Below are 19,020 nucleotides of genomic sequence, written 5' to 3' on the forward strand. Positions count from 1 at the left end.
AGATTCATTACAACTAATGGATTGCTGACTGGAAGATCCAGCCAAGAATCTTGTGTTATGCTCTACAATATTCACTTGAATATATGCAGCAGTGATTTAGTAGTTTACATAAAACGATATCTAGAAACAAAATAGTCTCTTTGGGTTTTGTTTGTTATATTGGTTTGATTGCAAATGCAGTTGTGAAACAAATGAAATAAAACCGGGATCACTCATTCTGTCGGCAGGGGAGATAAAATAAACCAAATGAATGTTCCAAACAAATTTTGATTTTATAAAATTAAACCAGATCTTTTTAATTAGTGTTTCAATGTTAACATGTACATAGTGGGAGAATCATACCCTTCATGTTTGGTTGTAAGGGGATTTTTTTCTCCTGCAGAAATTTAGACAGGGTAGTTCCCACAAATTAATAGAAAATACACGAGCAACAAAAACATGCAAGTTACTTCACCATTTCAAACCACCTGTTAGACTAGCATTTTTTTATAGTATATAAAATCCCAATACTGAAAAAAGTCAGTACTTGTCACATGTGGCAAGTACATAGGCAAATGGAGCCAAGGGTTCATGTTCAACAGGAGTACATACCCGCTTCAGAGCATGGAAATTATTTTAACACAGGGTAAAGTAATGGCCGACATGATTTTTCTTCTGATTTTTCTTCTTGCCTGAAAGCCGCTCATAAATTCTTTGTTCTGTCAGGAGAAAGGAGAAAAGAAAACAAATGAAAAAATCTTTGAAATATCACATACAAATGACAGCAATTCATACAGAAGTGCTCAGAAGATGCTGTCTCCATTTGCCTTTGGCCCTCAAATTGGCATTGAGGTACCCTAAGAGCACCTTTGGAGCATTCTTAGTGCTTAAATTGAGTCTCTCAGTTTGCGCTGTCAATTTTGCTTATGAAACCCATAGGCAGTCACATATTTTTAATTTCTTTTGAGGGAGCTGACAATAGTTAATGTCTTTTCAGTCTGGCATGAATTCAGAGGTTATTTGAACTCAACAGTGGAGGAAACAGTTATGACTCCAAGTGTTTCTTGCACAAGGTTTGTAGCTTTTTGGTAAGGCAGAACGTATCTTTTGAAAGGTATCCATTTTGAGTTAAACTTCCAGAGCTGGAGAAGCCATCAGATTCTTAAGTAAATTATTCCACTGGTTAATCATCCACTTCTTATTCTTTACTGCCCACAGATCTGAGGACTGATATTCTCTGTCTTATTTTCCAGATCATATGTGTTGCTAGATCATATGTATCCTGTGCAATTTCTAACTCCTTTTGAAAGATACTCCTTTTCAAAGTACGTTTCTCCTCCACAGAGAAATTGTGACTTGCAGTCTTGCCTCCTAGGTATACAGATTTGCTGTTAGCAATAAACATTAAAATAAATCTGACTTATGTAAGTCCAGTTTATTGTAAGATCCAGGTTGTTCTTCATATCTATCTTTCTCATTGCTTACCGTATTGTTTTTATCTGTGTGTGTGTGTCTGTAAACTTCAACAAGACTGATTTTATGTTGTTTTCTCATTACTGGTCAGGATGTGACTTTAATCAGAACAGAAGGAAACCAATTGGAAAAACTTGGCTGGATTATTATTTTTTTGTTAGAGTTCCTTTTAAAAATTATCTGTTAGACAGGTTTTTATAAATTTACTATCTGTAGTATTTCAAATGACTTAGAGAAATCTTTGTCAATGCAATCATAAACTCCATCAAAAAGAATAACAAGTTTACCTGAAAAAGATTATTTTCCATCAAGCCGTGCAGATTGACAGTATGTATATTGCCATAATAATTTTAATTCTTTATCAGTTTCACCCCACAACACCTTGATTTACTTGCTCTATATCCATTTAACTGGCTTATAGTTTACTGAAGTCAAAGTACTCATTCTTCCTAAACAGTGGCGCAACAAAAAGACTCACATTTTTTTCACTCTTCCAAGACCCACCAGCCTGCCAATCCTTTGAATATTTTTGCAACTTATCTAGTCCTATATATTTCAGAATAATTAAGTTTAACTCATTTTTCTTAAAACTGTTTATTTTTCTTCTCCTATTGGTACTACTGGAATAAAAAATGTTTCATTATTGTTGTAAACAGCAGCCTTCTTTCTAAGAAGAGATGCAAAGTATGCACTGAAGAATTCTTCCATTTCTGCTTCATTACTGACACTATATTGTCCCTATTTGATAAATTTACCTCCAGGACAGACTTGCTGGGAGTGGAGAGAGGCTGAAAGTTTGAGGGAGGAAATTAAGAGGATTGCAGCTGTTCGTTCACTTCTTGTGGTACAGGACTGAGGCCTCTCTGCTGTGCAGTATCCTCCTCTCTCTTTTTCTCCTTTATGTTTCAACTGCCCCGGGCCAGTCCATCACCAGGAACCCCTTAGGTGTCTAAGCAATAGCAAGGCTTAATTGTCCTCTTTGCATTCACTCTTGACTTCCTTGATCTCAAGAACCACCAAATATCTGAAACTGGCCCACAGTGGAGAACAGTCTTTTATTTTATTTTTTTTCTTAATAGATCTGACACTGAACAGCATTTGTTTCAAAAGTTCAAAATCTGTTCCTATAACTAATCTTATCTTCTCTGAAGCCCCTTTTCTCTAGTGAATGGCTGTTCTAGCCTCTTTCTGACCTTCTGTCTTCACAAATTTCTCTAAAACTCACCATCTTTCCACCTTTCGTTTCAGTGAGGGTCCCTGGGAAGACTCCTACAAATCCATCATTGAGAATGGCAGTTGGGGAAACCAGCCATTTCCCAGTTCTCCAGAAGCAAACTGTTCTGCCACATTCTCTTAAAGTATATTCTCCTCCCAAGGCAAGCACTGAGCTCCCATCAACACTAATGCACACACAGAGGTGAATATTCCCATTTGTGAGGGATTGTAATTGAATCACCATTAGCTTCAGCTCCTGGCATTGTTTAGAATGAGTCGAGTCCTATTGTCTTTTGTTGCTAGAATGCAATAAACAATGGTTAAACTATTTAAAGGCAGCTTTGTTCTGTCAGACACCTGCTGTACGTTTGTTTAAAATACAGTAACTCCAAAGAGGTATAAGAACGTGGCAAAGACAAAAGGCCTGAATTAACCTTAGCTATAGAGCAGCTATCAATGCCTCTGTCAGAACCACTTCAAAATCGCCTTTTGAGGTTATCTGTGGAATAGTTCTGTTACTAATCCAAATTTACCTCTAAACTGTGTGAATGTACATTTTACCAGTGTTTGAGTGGAAGAAGCTGTAAAGAAAGCCAGAATGTTACTTCGCTTCCTATAAACTTTTTCACAGATCGCAATGGTACAAGAATGCTCCATGGACTAAGTAGTGTTTCGTTGGTTTTTTTTTTTTTTTCCTTTCCATTCCAGAAAACAGAGGCTTCCTGAGAAAACTTTACAGACTTACACACAAAAAAAGTACTTTTATGAAAGCTATCCATCAAATGTCAAGGATAATAATCAATTTTTTGTCACAATGAACCGATAAAAGCTTTCAGTAATAATGTCATGGGGAAAAAAATTTGTGTTGGAACTCGTAACGCTCAGCCCTGATATCAAACGAATTCATAAAAGCTCAATACCACTGTAGCCCTCGGAGGCATGACAAAACACAATTTCTCATCCACAGGATATGGAATAATTCCCTCTTTTTATTTTTTTTTTTCATGGAGAGAGAAGCAAAAGGAAAAATCTGAATTTCAAAAAAAAAAAAATTACACAATCCTGCTTATGCAGGTGAACATTAGCGATCATTTTGGTCACCGATATCACAAACCGTTATGGTGATTTCTCTCACATCATGCAAATGGCTGCATAATGTCTACTCCTCTTGGAATGTAAAATCAAATCAGCATTCTAATGCTACAAGCCCGTGATGAGCTTGGAAATAAATATGCAGAAGCGCATAAAAAAAAAAAATCAAGGCAATCAAGGAGACCCAGCGTCCTAGCTCGGACTATAAATCTTTGTCTGTTTCAATCGTAGAGCTGGCCGAATCAGTGTAAAATTTGAGCAGGGATGTCATCAATTTCTGTTAACCTCTCTATTCTTCTTTGTGTTGGTGGTGCAGTGATGGATTGGTTTTGTCACTTGTGCTCAGTTCACAGTATGTTAACATGGAAGGGTGCAGTCAGGTTATGAAGAAGGGTTATTACTGTCCCAGCTCTGACCTGGACTTACTATCTTTTCTAGTATCACCAAACCTTACTGTCTTTGGGACTGAGAAGTAGCATCCTTGGAGCTGCCTAATACTAAAGAGAGCAGCCACAATTTTTTTCCTCCAGTTCCTTTGCTCTAGTTAATAGGCCTTTTCTTTCTTATTATTTTTAATTAATAAATTAATGTAAGAGATGTTTATTAATCCAACTACCAGTGCAGGAAGAAAAGCAATGAATTACTGGATTACATTAAGAAGACCTATGATTTGCAAACACAAAAAGTTTCATAATTTTACAGTCTCCAGATAATAAGGCACTGGTAATAAAACACAGAGGTAATAATATAAACTTAATGGCATGTAGTGAATATGTAAATGTTTCAATCACTGGACTAACAACTCTTTTCTCATGTTGTCTTGATCACGTGTTCAATAAAGGTGTTTTCACCGGGCTGCTGAATCTTGTCAGTGGATCTGGCAGGCAAGAGTGTTCTTCCTTAGTTCTTGTCTTCTGCTTCACTGCATTGTTTCAATGCACTTGCTGCAATCTGTACTGCAAAGCGCTAAGACACCTGGCCCTGCTTCAGAAACTCACATACTCAACTTTAAGCATCTTAAAGTTCTATAAATGTCAATTGAACTGCTCAAGTGCTTAAGTTAAGCATGTTACTAAATGTTTAACTGGAAGAGTGTAATAAATCCTAATCCAGAGACCACTGAAATCTTTAGGAGTCTTTATATTGACTTCAGTGGGCATTGTATCAGGCTAATAGAGCTCAACACCTTGCAGAACTGAGCCCTTAAACAGTTGGTTCATTTCACCACATAAGTGGTTGTTTCAGTGGTGGGTGAAGTGATCCCTATGTGTAGTATTTAATATAGTGTGTTTCAGCTTGTTAAGTTAGTAAAGTGCTTTGGGATCACTTGAGATGAAAGGTACAATATGAATGCAAGTTATTATTACAGTGCCATAAGTACCATTTTCTGTCAGTGAAAAATCATATTAAAATAAATGCTTTAAAGTGAAGGAAATAATAGAACATTAATCTGTGAAAATTCTGTATCTATTTATTTTTTAAAGAAGGGCCAAGTTGAATGAAACAACTCCAGCAATAGGTAGCCCAAGTTCTGCAAAAAAACTGAACAATTAAGGGTCAATGGCATTTTGTAAGTGATGCTTTTGCTCTTGACAAATTGGACCCAGTATGTAGGAGTAAATCTGGTCACAAATGTCTGCCACTTCTCAGAGCTGTGTTGGCTGCTCAAAAGCAATTAAGTGAAGTGGGTGCTCAAGTTCCATGGAATGTCCCAATTAACAATTAGCAGGACTTGTGCTCATAAGAGTTTTTGGAGATCTTACACAATACAGTACTGAGAAAGTCACATGAAGGAGACCTCAGTTTCCATATTCTTTCTATATGAGTTATTTTTAAAGTCATACAAAAAAAGAATCTGAATTAAAAATAGTAAAGAGCCAAGAAAGAAGCAATTGTTATGTCGTAACTTATGTTGCTTTTTATCACTGAGTTTAGGAATTTAGAATGCACCTTGCCAGACAGCAGGCCAGGCAGTTTGACCAAATCCAAACTGATAGCAGTTACACAAGCAATTTCTTCCATTAACATATTCCTATCTCCTGGCATTTTTAGGATATCTTGAGAAACTGAACTGCTGTATAGTAACAATGAAACCAAAAATGGCAATGCACTTCAACATAAGGTTTTTCTACTTGTCCAGTTATGCTTTTTTCCCCCCAGGTTTGGGGAAAGGGGGGAAAGTTGCCATGAATTTAAACAAAATGACAGATTCAGTGCTAATTATAGAGGCCCCAATATAGGTAGTCAAGTTATTCTGAATTTGACTTCCCTGTCTGTGATCTTTCCTTCCTATGCCATCTGTTACACTTCAGCCTCTTTGGGGGCAGAAGCTACGGTGTGGCTAGCACAATGGGGCTGGCTTACCTGAAGAATTACCTCTATGCTGCAAGATATACACGATAACTCCAGTTAGCCCTAACTCCAGTCTAGCAAGATAAAGCACGAGACAGAAACATCATTTGAAGCTGGAAGGAAGGGCTTATACTGAACTGATGTCTCTGATTTTGGTACTACCTCTGTACCTCTGTACCACCAGTGATGAAATGACATGGTGTAGACATACAGTCAGTGCTTGCATGGTAAAGTGTCAAAATATACTGACTTTGCAACAAAACAAATATAAGTAGCAGGCTCAGTGTTGAATTCTTTTTATTTCCAATCTTGTCTGATGGTTTATAGTGATTACTACCCATTGCAGACAGTTCTCATATGTCTGTGTCAACATTTTGAAACACACAAGTAACTGACCCTGAAGTCAAAGTATTTAGGTGGGAGCAACACAGGGACCTTACAATTGCTCATGCTGCCCCTCTCCCTTAGAAAGGAACCCCATCTCCAGAACTGTGCATTTGCTGACTTTCACCAGCTTGCATGTGCCCTCACACAACTGCCTCCCTCTTACACATGTAAACAGAACAAATACATCCGTCGTGAAAAGACCTTGTGATATCTACAAAGATATGAATCCCATTAAATTAGTTATTGTACTGAAAATATTTTTGGCAGGGTGCCCATTTCCTGGTATATTTGCTTTAAAGGTCCATGTTCTCAGTTACATAATGACATACAAATTAAATGCAATTTCAAATTGTAAACCTGTATGTGCCAGTTAGTTATCAAGTTCCCCTGTTAGGCCCACAAGGCTGCCCATAGCAGCGCTGGAAAGTGCACTGCTCTGCAGAGTTTACATTAGTTAGTCCAAGAAACTTCTATTGAAGGAATAAACTCTAATGATTCTTATTTATTACTGATATTATTGCTTTGTTCAGTGGACTCAGACATGGGAATGGGGCCTGATTTAATAGGTGTTGTGCCAACAGAAAGAACTACCAGGGTTGCATGTCTTTGCCAGATTTTAAGGATAGATGGAAGAATTTTTATCATCTAGTCTAACCTACAAAGTAATGAATCCTGCTCTGCTGCATCATCTGCTGTAGGTAGGAGGTGTGACAATGGATTCCCTAAACTCCATGAAACTTTGATTATTGTAACGGGCACTTTGTGTTATCAGTAAAGCTCAACCTAGATCAAGTAGCTTGATGTTCTAAGCACCTTGCTAATAAAATTTGCTAATACAATAATAAAATTTCATCCACTCATGAAAAGAGAATGCAAATTAATTAGGAGCATGGTCAAAATAATTTAGTTTAAAAAATCCTAAGAACCTTTTTGAAAACATTTCTCTATTTTTCTCCTATTTTCTTAGGTTTTGTTTCATGTCTAGCATTGTTTGAAAGAAAGTGTTAGAGTGAAATCCTTGACTTGTTGAAGAGTTATTTTGCACAAGTTAAGCTAATGAAGGTTTGTTATTTTCTAAGATCCAATCCTGAGACACCTGAAGAGGATCCAGATGATCTAGATGTCTTGATAATTTATGAGGATGTCCTTGGACTATGGGACTTTGGGTTTGGACCCACATACAGCTCAAATATGGACTAATTTCAAATATGGACAAATTAGCAAATGACCACTTTGCAAACTTCATTGACAGTTATTTAAAGCAAATCCACCAAAAGCACAGACAAAAAGGCATACACACAAATGAACGTAAACACACACGCTAACACACAAATGCAAACACAAATAGACACACAGATTCTCTAATGAGAGGAAGAAAAGTTATTTCCTAAAAATACAGAGTAACTTCAAAATATAGTTTTGTGCATGCAAAATTGAATCCTCACCCTTAAGTTTTCCTTTTTTTTTTAAAGCCATATTGATCTTGAGCCCATACTGTAATCAAGGTGTTTGATAAGTCAGCTCCTTCAGAGATATAAGTAAAAGGCACTTTTTAGAATGTTAAACTGGAAACACTCAGGGTACAGTTATTGCTTTAGAGAAATGTCATAGATGTCCTCTAACCCTTTTTTTTAGGAATGTATTTCTTGGAGGATTTTTTCAAGGACTCAGGTCAGGAAGAATCTACCCCAAGGGTAGTTGGAGGGAAGAAAAAATAACAAGGCATGGTGGCACCTGGGGACCACAACATTGTTCACATCCTCTGTAATCATCAGTGCACTGCTCAGCTGCTTTGGTAATTTACATAATACCATCCTGACACGTTCACTTCAGCTATCCATCACCACTGGGATGGTGTTTTCTGTTTTCCTGCTTTATTTTCTTTCTCCCTGTCTTACTCTCTCTCTGCTTTTCTTTCTCTCATTGTGTCTTATGTTTATCTGGCCAAGCAAAAAAAGATTGATTTCACATTGTTTCTGCCCTCCTTGTTCAACAAATATGAATTTGGCAAATGATGAGGCACCGAGCACAGCTAATAAGCAAAAATGCACATATAGAGATTTTATTCTCTACATTTTAATGAATAGTATCTTTGGGGAAGCTGGGGAGGAGAAGAAGAGCAATAATTTAATGGGTACAGAGCTAGGGGAGAGAGTCAATTTGATAAAGCTAAATATTAAGGATATGATGGAATATATTCACACGTAATCAGGACTAAATCTGCGAGACACTAAGTTTAAAGCTTGTGCCTGTTTAGTTACATTTCTTCAAGAATGAACAAATGAAATTGTTCAGTTTTGAAATTTTCATATTGATTTCTCCTAATGTATTTTTGGTTGTCACATGACAGCTGAAAATGAAAATATCACTTTGGCCATCTGAAAATGAGACATTGGCTTGACTGGTTTATTCCTTGTAATCCTACCTACTGAGACCAGACTCCAGGCTTGTTCTCCCCGGTTTTATACCTCTAACCCCTTTGATTTTACTGGACTTATTCTTGATGTATACTTCACTGTAACTGGTATCAGGAGCAGACCTGTGTACACCGAGGGTGAAAAAGACACTTTCCCCTGACAGCAAAGGAAGACTTTAAAACATAAAAAAAGGACCATGGAAATGGGTAACCTGGATGACCCATTTCTTGTTACTTGCTTAGCCTTCTGGGGTGAATTCTTTCCACCGATAGTCCCCAATTCCCTGGCAGTGTGAGCCCCAAGTACCCTGGCTATCAGGATTTCTCACCAGCCCTGGAGGCTGAGACAACTTTCAAGCCAAAACCAGGATTCTTGGGGCAGCGTAGGACAATAGGGCATTCATACTGCGCACTTATAGTAGTGTCTCTGAAAAAGTACGCAAAATGATTCCTCTCCTCCCAAAAGTGATATTCCCTACCAAATAAGGAATTGTTTGGCAGAAAAGACCAAACCCTGCTGAAGTAAAAGAAATTTTCTGTACCTGTGAGAATGACGGTGATCAAAACCAGAGCCTCCAACACCCCCAAAGCCAGTTTCAGACACTTAGGGTTTCCAGAATCTTCCTTTCTTCAAGAAACTGGGCCTATCTGTACAAAAGCATGAATAACCCTGTTTTTAAACTGTTTTCCATCATTATGGTAGATATTTAGCACTTAGTCAATCTAATTCTTTTCCTCTAAGCCTCAAACAGTTAGATTCAGAGTAGCTGTGGCAGTAGGCTTTTTAGGTGGAGAATAGCCAAGAAATCATTCCAGCAAATAACATCTGAGAAGAAGTGTCTGGTGTGTGATGAATCCAACTCATTTATATTGCTGTATCTCAGTAAGTATTCATTATGAATAATTCCTTAGCATCCTTGCTGCTTGTAGCCTCATTCCTCAAGGAAAGGGGACATATGAATTGCGTGTTTATTTCTCACAAATAACTTTTAAATCTTTCTGCCTGATTTTAACATAAAATGATAAGAAGTACAAAGGCCCCAAATACTATGCTCCTATAATTTTCATGAAATTAGATAGCTAGACTGAGGAGAGAGTCTCTTTTAGTGCCTCCACCAAAAACAGAAGTGTCAAATCATTGTGAAGAAGTTAGAGGATCTGCAAGAGGGACAGCAAAGAATTTGGGATGATACAGACGCATATTAAGCTTCCTACATAGTCAGTAGGGAAGAAATCTAAATGTCTAGAGAAGATACAGATTTTAGATCATTGAATCTTCATGCAAATGCCTCTCATTCCTACTTAACTGTAAAAGGAGTTTAAAGCAACTTGTGTCTCTTGTGGGCTCCTCAGTTAAACAGCTAAAGTTAGGTGCGAAGAACCTAAGCATCAGTCTCCACTGTATGGCAGCTTTGGGTTCAGTCCCTATTATGCTAAGATACTGGGACATGTAGGTCAGCTGCATATTTTTGGAAGGACAGATGGGAACATACCAGAAAGGTTACCTTTAGATGAATCTCCATGATTTGTGTTCTAATACGCTGTGTTATTTCAGCAGGAATGGTCCTTAATTTGCCTGGGGATAGCGCTCTGGAAAAGTTGATCCTCTGTAAGTTTAGGGTCCTCTGCAGCCATAGTCTTTGCATAAATTTGTGGCTTGGCTGCATCAAATCCATGTTATGAATATTATTTCTAAAATCCAACACGTAATACAAAATAAACATTATTTTTAATGAGCAAGACTTTCCTTTCAGAACACTTCCCAAGAAAAATGCAAAAGTGTTTATTACAGACTATAGTTGCATTTTATATCAAGATCTCTGCTAAAGGCTCCTTATACTCCTTGATTCTTCTTTCATAAAAAGTTTATTTTGATAAAGAAATACAGGACTTACTGAAGACTCCTTAGAGATATTTCAATTAAATCTCCTCTTCTTATATATAAACTTCATGTGGCAGAAACAAATTCAAGGCCCTATCCTGCAAAAGCTGATACAATGAGACTGCTCAAGAGAGCACTCGAATGATCTCAAGTATAGGATCCACTAGAGGAATTCAGCCTTGGCAAAATCAATTTTTTCCATGTGTATTAACATTGCTTTATGCCAGGGCTGATTTTTTTTTTTTATTTGAGAGGAAGAAGGACTTCTTTTTGACGCAAAAAGTATGTCACCCAAACCACCCTGTATATTAAAAGCCAGCCTTTGACTAGGCAGACCAAATACATAGGGTATTTAAGCACCACAGGCAGACTGGAAAAATGCAAGAACATGGAAAGACTCTTTTGGGGCCTCATAGAAAGACTGTGAATATCAATAATCTCTGGGGGTCTTGACTCAAGATCCTGCAGCAGCTGGTCAGAATACCTTGAGCTACCTACAGACAGTGTAATCCTTTAACTTTTGCAATCTTCAATATTCTGTTGTTATCTGATGTGTTACAGCATTTTTTTTGATATAGAAGACAAAGATGGTATAATGAGATATGATTAATGATCATAGTTTTGATATTCTGATCTGTTCATGATAGTAGCTAAAGTTACAGGGTTATAGCTAAACCTTTAGCAAACTACTGCTATTCACTTGCTTTTATTCTTGTTACAGTTTACTGCTCTATGTGAGACTCATCCATATCTTTACATGAAGCTAAAAATCTTTCAGTCTGCTAAGATGACTATTTTAAACTAGCCCTACTATATATATGTTTTGTGTAAGTGATACTAATTATGAAAAAACTAGCTATGAGACATGATAGCGAGGTGCTCTTATTTTGGCTTCCCCAACGCTGGGCTTCAGCTCACTGTTTCAGGAGCCGTTAATGTGGCTGTCATAGTTCCTTCTGGAATAGCTTCCGAGGGGCTCAGTTCAGGCAGCAATTATGGTGGTGCAGAGGGTACTGCCAGCACAGTTAAAGGAGACCACCTGAGCTCTGGAGCTCTAAATCTCCAGTCACTTGACATTAGTGAACAACATCAACTCTGTTTCCATTTTCCACAAGAAGAAAAAAAAAAGAAACTTTTTGTAATTTTCCTTTTTTTTTTTAACCTGGGAGAGAGGCATGCTGGCAACTGATACCAATGTGACCTTTGTCTGACTGACAGAAGGTTCATCACTGAGCACTATACCTGTCACCTCAGTAATGTATGTAGTCTCAGCTGCCCAGTGATTGCACAGTGAAAATTCCCATCCCTGACCTGTAAGTTGTAACCTTTGGGTACATTGCATGAAATGCAGATTCACTGGTGAGCTATGCAGATGTTGACAAGGTAGGGAAAATGAATAGGAAAAAAGATGAGTGTTTTCCAATCTCCGTTCAACAATGGCCTCTGACCAAGGTTCATTTAGCAAAAATCTGCACAGACACCATAAAGAGATATAGATGTCCTTTTTTTCCAGAAGATGGTCTGCAAAGAATACAGTACTAAGATGAATCTATTCTGGGTCTGGATACAAAAGGTTTCAGAACCCCTTTTGTGTCTTATAAATTATTATATGATAGCTAAAATTATGTGAAAATGTCTTTATTTTCTAGATGGTTTCACATTCCAAATAAATTACTTACTTACTCTCTTAACATTCATGGTCTAATTGTGTATAGAATATATTATTTTTTAATAAATTTACAAAGCCTGGGAAAATCCACATGGGATTTATATCCATGGAGGAGTTCTCATCAAACAACTAATATTGTACTTTTGTCAGCTGAAAGTTGGAAAGGTTCCTACCTATTATCACTTGATTAAAGCACACAGATACTGAATTCCCAAAGAAATTCGGAAATCACATGAGCATTTGGTACTATTTCATACTGTGTTGACAAGGATACAGGTAATGAAGCCAATGAACTACAGATTTACTGGGACTGGATGCCCATATATTAAAAACAAACAACAAACAAAAAAAATCAAAGCTCAACTCTGGATATGTCTTATATTATAAAGTTACTTTATTTGGCCTGGAGTTTATGACACAAATTGAATTAAGGCACACATACTTACAGTCCATTTTTGTCTTTTGGAGGAGCACCTTTCTAACTTTCTACTGTGATAAAGAAAAACATTAGATCCTGTCAGGACCAGAAGGAGGGAAATCATTTTTATTGAAATAACAAAATGATAGTGTCAAATACTGAGTCCAAGAGATAAAATATTGCATCTAATAAACATGTTACATATGGGATTAGACATGAGCCCCTAGAATTACAGAACAACAGGAGTTATAGGAAAACAATAAAGTTAGTATTGAAAAATAATGACTAGAGCTGCTATCATGGTTAAGAAAAAAAATCTGCATTTTTTATTAAAGGAACTTAATCAGGAGGAAACCACATGCTGTTCTGGAGTGCTGGAGTTTCTGTTTTAGGCCTAAGTCTGCCAGTTGTGCTCCTGCCTATCATCTCATCAACCTAAATACAATTATTTCTGTGAGTGACTGGATCACTTAGTGAGATCATGATCTTAACTGACGATATACAGTATTTGAAGGCAAAAAGTAGGTAACTATTCAGCTCTCCTGAATAGTCAACATTTATGTTTTTGAAAATATCTCCCCCTCACTGTCCATTCACAGGAGGGTAGCCAATATGTTGCCTGGGACTAAAAGCATGCTACAAATATATATACACTTCACTACAATTTGATGTGGCCAGCATTGTTTAATTAAGCAAATAAACAAGCACTCATGTCTGCTCCTCCCTCTTGCATCTTTCCTTATCACCTTGTAATTTTCTTATCCCTGGCAACATGGGGTGAAGCAGCAACATATAAACATCCACCCCTTCTTTAGTCAGTCCAGCATTGGGGTGGTTGTTTGTATGACTGTTTTAAAATTATGTGTGTATGGAGGATACCTTGAAATGTTACTTGAAATGAAACTTCCTTTCAGTTCAAAAGAGTCCTTCCACCACAGATTGAAAGAATACTTGTTTTATTTTTCCAAGAAGTTACTGCTGTAATTCCAGCAACTTTTACTTTAGAGGAATGATGAACTTTTGGATGCTGAACTGGAACCAGATACCTGATTCCTAGCTCCACTCCAATTTTCTGATGACCTTAAGGAAAATATGTGGTTTTCCCAATGAGAGAGGAAAAAAAAGAGTTTTCTGAACAGCCCTTCAGTTGTCTCTCACTGACTTTGGCATTCCTATCACTTGCCTGCCTGTGCATCTTATGGTTCAGGGCTGTAGGTGGTGTCAAGTCCTTATGGGAAGGACTCGTGCAAACTTGTCTGACCAGCACTGACAGCATGGTGTCCCAAGACAGCATGACAGGATACGCGGTGTTTGCCTCAGGCTGAGTAAGCCAAGCCACCCTTGTTCCCAGCTGCCCATGCTGCAGGAAGATGTGTTGCCGGGAAAGGCAAACTCATGCTTTCTCTCCCGCTGTTATCAGCACTCCCACAAAGCCGATGCCTGAGCATGGGCTTGTGTCCAAACTGTTTGGATACGAGGTGAAGTTGGACTCAAACACTGCTTTGTGCCTATGCTTAGAATATAAATAAAATATAACCTCCACATCTCAGTTCTCTACAAAATGATGATAACAATCCTTTATTTCTCCCGCCTTTTGCCTGTAATTATCTATTTAGCATTTAAAACTTTTGTCTTTTCCCACATTTTCCAAAGCCTAGCACAATTTGAACCTGATCATAGACAGGATCTCTGGACACTACTCTAATGCAAATAATTTTAATGATAAGAGTAATGCCCCAAGGGTGTTACAAAGCTATCCTAATATCCAAACCTGATTGTAATTTTATTTAGATTTTATATTACTGACTAAGAGCATTTATCTTCTTGTCATGTGTGGACATGTAGTTAGTGCACATTGGTTATGGGTTTCCAAGATAATGTAATGCAAACAAATCATATATCGTCTGAGAATGAGTCAGACCCACATTTCAACTTGATTTGATTTACCCTCACCTGTGTTGCAATGACTATTACTCTGTTGAAATAATAAAAGAAAGAGAATAAGGGTTTTTAAGGCCAGTGTGGGAAAGTACCTGTTATATAAGCATCTTTAAAATACAGGAGGAATAAAAAAAAATGGCTAGAAGAATTAGAGCAGTAGGAATTAAATACATGATGCATCCTCTGAAAATGGACTATATCTTGCCTTGGCACCAAGATGGATTCAGCTAATAAATCTGGTCTGTCGCTAACTTTATTCTTGTCCATACTCAAGACTGACTCAGATGGGGCAGAAACAAAAGGAATTCCAGTCTATGCAGATCTTATACTGGCTTCAGATTAGTGTACACTGTAGGGCAGCACAGGAGAAACTGCAAATTCAGATCTTGATCTGTTTCTCAGCAGTTGCCACTGAAGGCTAAACTGAAAAGAACGATCCAGATCCTCCTGACTAGTGGAGGGACTGACATGCTAATCTGTCTCAGGTGGTCTGGTTTTGATCCAGGCTGCAACATTAGCAAAGTTTTGTAACGTTCCATATAGAGGCATTTTGTGAGCATATATGAGGAAAGAGTGTATTAGATGGCTTTCTAGGATGGATAATCAATGTCTGTTTTCCTAAATCACTGCTTTGGCAAAAACTCTCCTTTCATCCCCACACAAGACCCAACCCTGCTATCACTCCCTTTTGTGCACCAGTATGTGTTTTGCCTACTGGATTTGGAACCGAAAGGTGTCTACTGGCATTCTATTTTGCTGGGTGTTTCTGCTGTGGATACACTCTGAACTACTGGAATACCTGCTGCTCTTGAGCACAGATAACAAGGTAATGTAAGAAAAGATTTCAAAAGAGACGCACAGACATGTTGTCTCATACCTTTTCTGCTGCTCATTATTTAAAGTCTGAGAGAGAGATGTGGGGGAAAAAAGAGCTCTTCACAGGTCCCATGGGGCTGCAAAGACATCAGCTCGTGAATATTTCACAAGTGTATCTCTGTCCTGTAACATTGCTATACAGTTATCTGCAGTTCAAAGGTAAGGACAACAAGGAATACTGTATATTTCATTATTGTGCCAAGCATGAAAGCTTAATTTTTGCATTTATAAAATCTTTTTTTTTTCTTTTGAGCGATTAACATTTCAGTGACAATGAAATACATTTAAAACCTAAATATAAAATCAATTTATGCTCTCAGTATGCTGCATTTTCTCCACATCTAGAGAATCTCTAACCTGTCAGCTACACTGAAAAGTCGAAGACTTTGTTTATTTTAAACTGCCTCTAAATGGCAAATGGTAATCTTCCTTCCTCTTGTTCTATTTTACAGTCCCAGGTTCAACATATCTGAATTGATTGTGCTTGCCATAACATTAGCTATTGAAACAAGTTTCAGATATGCAGCCCTGTTGCAACCTATTCTACAGTCATATCTTTGAAATGTTTTTTAATGGGATGGTCCAAGACTTATTCAGGACATGTTTGCTGTGGTGACTATGACTGCGTAATCTCCAAATTTTGGGAAGCCTTGCTTCTTTCTGTTGACAAGAGTGTTTTTTCCATCTCTTTCTCCTTAGAATTCCCTTCCTTTTTCCTTCTGCCCCTTTGCACATCCCAGAAGGATTTGCCTTCCTCCCTTCAGCTGACAGTGACCTCATTGAACTGGTTCTGATATAGTGAAAAAATCATAAGAAATGGGGCTTTCAGTACTTGCCCTCATAAAAGAGAAAGGAAAGCAAGAGGAACCCTAAGTGCAATAATGACCAAAATGAAAAATACAAATTGCTCTTTCCCATCTTGACTAGCAAACAAAGCAAAACTGCATCAGCATGCATTGGATTGCTTTGTAAGATAGATGTTGTTAAAGAGCCTTGTGTTTTCAGTTAGCTGATTCTGTAATAAAAATTGTTGGTACTGGCAGCATTGCATCATTGTTTTTAGCAAGAAAAAGCAATTTGGCCTATTGTTTCCAGAAACAGTTTTCTCTTATAAAAGCAATATAGTTGTTTAACCTAAATATAAACACACATGATGTTAATAACTTTATATACCATGATGTTAATAACTTTATATACATTACAGACTGTTACATGGTCTTTAACAACTGTTGGTGCTAACAGATAAATCCTGCACAGCTGGTTTTACTCATTTATTACCAAATTTGAAAGGCACTATGGCTGATTTTGGCTTTGTGTAATAGTACATGGTGCCTTCTCCACACACCAGTCTCATCTTTGGGATGTGGAAACTTATTTCTATAGAACTAAATGCACTGTTGCTGCTACTACCTTCCTCCAGTCTGATTGCCTGCAGATCAGTAATTTCTGGGGTACACAGCGAGTGTTTTGAGGAGTGAAATAAACTGTAAAACAAAAAGGGACTCTTTCTCATCTGGGATCTGGAAGTGATGGACTGAGTAAAGTTGCTTCATTGTTCTGCCATAATTTCTCATCTGTCGAACAGTGATGTTAATTTTTTCTCAGTTGCAAGGAAGACTGATAATGAATTTGTTAATGCTAAAGCCATACAGTTTACCATGCTAGTTGTCAGCTGGAGGTCAGTATCCTCCGGATCAGCAGATTATTTGGATGGTTGTCTCCTGACTTTTTTTTTTTTTTAAATAATGATTACTCATGCACAAGCACCTCAGATTTTCTTCTCATAAAGCAGCAGGATGGTAATGCCCTGATGACCCTGTATCACACCCACAGCGTTACTCCAAATGTGACTAAACAAGCTGTAGGAAATCTTCCTCCTTAGCATCCCTGCATTCCTCCCATCTGCCCTGTACCCTGCTGCACGGTCAGCACGGACCACGCAGACATTGGCTATATCTGGGGAAGTGAGGTGAAAAACGCTTTAGCAGGCTGAGTGAAATAAGCTCTGGAAAAGCTGTGTTGCCTATGAAGAGGAAAGCGTTCTCTGTGCACACTGCAGATTTATTCATTCTGTTGGCTGCAAGCAAGCTGGAGCTTATAAACAGTAATAGAGGGGGCTGTACAAATTCTAGAGCCCTGGGACGGAAAAGGGAAACCCTATTAGGGTTAAAGCATAGGTACAGACTTATATAAGTGCTGTGGCAACCTGCTTTTGGACCATGAAGCTAGCATTAGCATCGCAGTTTTCCTTGAAACCTGACCAGAAGGAAACAAAACAAAGCATCATCCTGTACTTTGCCAGTCAATATGTTGAGCTGTTTCTTGTGTCCGAGTGTGGAGGCAGTTCCAACACGCATCTGCATGGATCATCACTCACTGGCCACGCTGGGACACCCAACAGCCGCCTCCCCTTTCGGAGGTTCACTCTGGCTGATAGGACAATGTCAAAAGGCACTTCTGATGTCACCTCAGTGTTTTCGATAGAAAATGGAGCCCCTGAGATGAAAGGGGATCTGGCCACACCTGCACCTGCCCAGCACTACCATGCTGAATGGTGGTTGGAGTCATGTAATTAATGAGACCATGGAAGATGAGCCGTGGTTTGATCAAAGTGTTCCCAATGCATCTCATAGCTTTAGTACAAATTTACTGGAGGCTGTTAATCATTGTAATAGAATATCATGGGACCTGAATACTGTTACTTACAGAGGTGAGTGAGTGCTCATGTGATTAGACCTCCAAGAATAAGAGCACATTGTTCTAGTAAAAGTGGAAGGATTCAGTATTAAATCACTTCAAAGTACACTCATAAGCATCAGACACACAGTTCAATCTCCTCCTCCTTCTTCTCCCAGCCAACTTTTCCTCAGGTCACTTTCACGTGTGTTTTAACAGCAAATCATAAAATGATGTGAATGTATCAAACACACCAAAACTTCAGCTCACTTTCTTTATTATAAAGATAAATGTTAAATAGATAGATAAATTATATAAAGATGACTGGATTTTCCTTGTGATTTCCACTTAGCATTAGTAAGGCTAAAATTAGCGAATAAAAGAACAGTTCCCATAAGTATAACTAAAATAGGCTTACTGCCTCCTGGTTTAAATCAGGAAAACGTGCTCCTGAGTAGAGACAAATACCTTGCAGCTTCTTTAAAATACCTCATTTACATATGACATAACAGCAAGGCATGGTAGGAGTTAAAATGACATTAATTTTATAGAAGAGAGATAGGAGTTGACTGTTTAATAGTTTCTGTTTAATGCTAGGCCACACAGACAAATGCTTCTGTGAATTATCTAGAGAGCTGTTAGGG

The sequence above is a fragment of the Apteryx rowi genome, unplaced genomic scaffold, assembly GCF_003343035.1.
Source record: "Apteryx rowi isolate R43461 unplaced genomic scaffold, aptRow1 scaffold_5, whole genome shotgun sequence".
Taxonomy (NCBI): Eukaryota; Metazoa; Chordata; class Aves; order Apterygiformes; family Apterygidae; genus Apteryx; species Apteryx rowi.